The sequence below is a fragment of the Amaranthus tricolor genome, chromosome 2, assembly GCF_026212465.1.
Source record: "Amaranthus tricolor cultivar Red isolate AtriRed21 chromosome 2, ASM2621246v1, whole genome shotgun sequence".
Taxonomy (NCBI): domain Eukaryota; kingdom Viridiplantae; phylum Streptophyta; class Magnoliopsida; order Caryophyllales; family Amaranthaceae; genus Amaranthus; species Amaranthus tricolor.
This window is the reverse complement of record NC_080048.1, coordinates 25006160-25010180: the sequence shown is the minus strand read 5'-3', so window position 1 is coordinate 25010180 and position 4021 is coordinate 25006160. Positions and strand designations below refer to the sequence as shown.

At 32.5% G+C, this 4021-nt stretch overlaps 1 pseudogene; it reads left to right on the top strand.

The window, feature by feature from the left end:
* Window positions 1-1318: 1318 nt before the first annotated feature.
* LOC130805943 (scopoletin glucosyltransferase-like) lies at window positions 1319-3178 on the top strand (annotated as a pseudogene).
* Window positions 3179-4021: the final 843 nt, after the last annotated feature.

The window sequence follows — 4021 nt, the reverse complement described above, 5'->3', positions numbered from 1 at the left end:
CTTTCAATATTCCCAAAATGTTTCTTTTAAACTCTTTGCATCGAATCATTCTTGCACAACATCATCGCAATTCTCGATAAGTTTGGTCCTCAACTCCTTTTGCCAGTTATCCGAGTATATATTATATCTTGTGTAAAACAATTTCAAGAATACTTGACTCAAATATATATACATATTTCAAGTTTTATTGCTTTATTTTCTCCTACAAACATCGATATCATTGATAGCGTAATTTGTTTGTCACTAAAACTTCATACACTCGATCTTGGCAATATTGGAGTTTGAAACACATTGTTCGAACTCTAATACATCGTCGTTTTCAGATTACATGATAGGCTAAGGGAAGAAGAAAGCTAGTTGAAAATTGAATCTATGACTTTTCTTGAAAAAGTAATACTTATTCTCCAACTAAAATAAGACTTGATTCGCATAAATTTTAGACTTAAATAGTCCAAAACGTTTATAAAACACTAGAATATGTCCATATGTTTTTCTATATTAATATCTAACCTATCTTTTTTGTCATTCATTTGTAAGTGCGCACAATCCTGTTTGCTCTCTTGATAGTGTAGGATATAACCGCTGCCTTTCTTTCTCCTTGAACCCCTACTTGTGAGGAATATCGGATGATGACTATATGCATGACTATATTTCCAATTCTATAAATTAGTTTCACTTACATCAAGCATATCAAAATTTACAATATACCAACTCTTCATAGCTTAACTATTGAAATAATGTGATTAAAATAACAAATTCTACATATAAAATGTATCATTTGGTTTTATGAGGTAAATTGAATGAAATAGAGAGAGAGTATTTTAGTAAATTTTTTTTTGTTATACAATTATATCTTTATAAAATATTACCAAATTGTCTTAAAATAATTACTAGTCTTTCTTATTCCAATCAAAGTATCATTTAGTTTTATTCACTTGTCGATGCAGAATTTCAATTACAACTTTGTTTAATTTTACTTAGTAAGCAATCATAGAAATTCTATATTAATAAAATTTACATAACGATAAATTAAACAATATCCCACTAATTATATTTTAATTATAAACAGTGAATAAAATTTAAATAAAAAGTAAGTGAAGAGTGATTAATAAAAGTGTGAAAAACATATTAAGACATATAAACAGAATTTTAGGGAGTAATAAAGGATTGGTAAAAGTTCATGTCGCGGGATAAAGTTCAACCGAAATATCTAGCTGAAACTTGTTTGTTACCTTAGGATTTAGGTGTACTAACCAATGTCAATTGTTCAATGTCATGTACTTAAATAAGAAAAAATAATATGTAAAATTAAGCCCTTCTACAAACTCTACACTCAAGCACGTGGCCAGAGTGGATCCAAGTCATACAAGTATTTGCTTCACAAAAATCACTAAAATCTACAACTTTTCCCATTTATCAACTATTTAAATTCAATTATCAATTAATTAATTTCCAATTTGTACATCCTTTAATTTGTGATCTAAACATGGACAATCATTTTCAACAAGAGCTCCACATAGCATTTTTCCCATTCATGGCATTAGGCCATATGATTCCAACACTAAACACCGCGAGCCTCTTGGAGGCTGGCGGTGTTAAGACCACCGTCATCACAACCCCTCAAAATGCTACAATTTTCACGAAAATCATCCAAAATTATAGCAACAAAATAGAAATTGAGCTCTTTAAGTTTCCTTCACTAGAAAATGGGTTGCCCGAAGGATGTGAAAATCTTGATCAAGCAATGAAATCAGCAGAAATGGCAGAGATGTTCATCAAAGCAGCATCAAAGCTAAGACAAAAGCTAGAAAATTATTTGGACAAAGCACGCCCACATTGCTTAGTAGCAGATATGTTCTTCCCATGGGCAACTGGATGTGCAGCTCAGTTCAACATTCCACGGCTACTCTTTCATGGGATTAGCCTTTTTTCACATTGTACAAAAGAGATGATTATGATGTACAAGCCTTACAAAACCGTCTCTTCTGACGAGGAAATGTTTGTTGTTCCTTACCTTCCTCATCAGATTATGTTAACACGCTCACAAATTCCGGAAGCTTTGATGAACGCAGAGGTTTCTGCACTTAAAATGAGGCATGAACAGATTCAAGGATCTGAGATCCAATGTTTTGGGGTGATTGTTAATAGTTTCTACGAGTTGGAACCTGACTATGCAGAGTTTTTTAAGAAACAACTGGGAAGAAAAGCATGGTGTATAGGTCCGGTTTCTCTAAGTAATGATACCCTTAAGTGTAAAGCACAAAAAGGGGGAGAAAATACCATAAATGATGAGCATAAGTGCTTAAAATGGCTTGATTCGAAGGAACCAAATTCAGTAATTTATATATGTTTTGGAAGCATAGCTCACTTTATAGTCCCTCAATTAGAAGAGATTGCAATAGCTTTAGAAAATTTAGAGTATAGCTTTATTTGGGTTGTGAAGGAAGATAGAATTGTAAGGAGTGAATTGGATGAATGGTTACCAAAAGGGTTTGAAGAAAGGACTAGAGGAAAAGGTTTAGTAATAAGAGGGTGGGCCCCTCAAAAGTTAATCTTGGAGCATAAAGCTATTGGAGCATTTGTGACTCATTGTGGATGGAATTCGACACTAGAAGCAATCTCAACAGGTGTAGTAATGGTCACATGGCCTCTTTTTGCCGAGCAGTTCTACAATGAAAAATTGGTAACTCATGTTTTGAGGGTTGGGATCCCTGTGGGGTCGAAGAAGTGGAGAGTGGTGCATTCTATAGAGGACGTAGTAAATAGAAATTCTATACAACACGCGGTTAGAACAATATAGCAGCCGGATCAGGGCTTGGAAATGAGAAATAGAGCAAAAGTATTGAAGGAAATGGCAAGAAAAGCTATGGAAAAAGGTGGTTCATCATACCGTCAGTTAAGTTCATTGATTAATGAGTTGAGAGAATACAATGCTTTAGCAACATGATTGATGATATTATGCACCCTTTTTCTTTGTTGCATCTATATAAGTTAATGATTTCTTCTTGTCACATTTTTCCTATGTTCCATAGAGATTGCTACAAGTAGTAATATATTGTGATGGAAAATATAGAAAATATTATGACTCAACCTTTATAATGCTATAAAGGTGTATATCAGTCAATGATTTTTCCAATAAAACATATCATGGCAGCTTTTAGAAGTGTTTGCTTCTTTTCAATTTGCTTCATAATCATTCAATTTTCGGACTTTTATAGAACTGTTTTTACAAGGAAACAAACAAAGAATAAACAAATGCTACTTCTATATAGGTGAGTTTGCCATAAATCTTGTTTAGTCTTAATCATGAAACTGGATTATAGCAATTTGAATTTTACTTCTCATAACCACGGAAAACTGATAATCATGTTTGTAAGTCGTAGAGGTTATTTTCATTACAGTCAATGGAGAAACATTCAATTGGATTTCTAAGAAGAAACAGAAAAAAACAACAAATTCTTTCACTAAATCCTAACTTTATTGAGGCACTCACTCTCCCTCTAAAACACCTCTTGAAGAATACATGAATGTTACTTTTCTGATACCATTTTACGAAGGAGCTTATATATAGTAAGGAAGAGAAAGGGAAAGGATTTCTGTAAAAGATGCTTATAAACTATATTATGAAAACAAAGCAAGTATCAGCATATTCGAAAATCCACTTAAAAAAATCACACAAAACATGTCAAAGTTAACAAACATAAAATCGTATTTTTTTCTTCAACAATTCAAACATGGGACGAGTAACCTTAGAGAAATTCTCAACATATTTCCTATATTAAGCAGCAAAACCCAAAAAGCTCTGAACTTCAGTTACATTCCTCATCGATAATTGGTTATCGTCTTAATCTTTTCCAGATCCACAGAATTTCCATTTTGAGACACAATATGACCCAGAAAAAACTATTTCCTCAAGCCAAAACTCATACTTAATAAATTTCCTAAACATTTTTTTTTCTCAAAGTTTTAGCATAATCCTCAAATGTTCCTCATGTTCCTCCATATTTCTCGTATATACCAA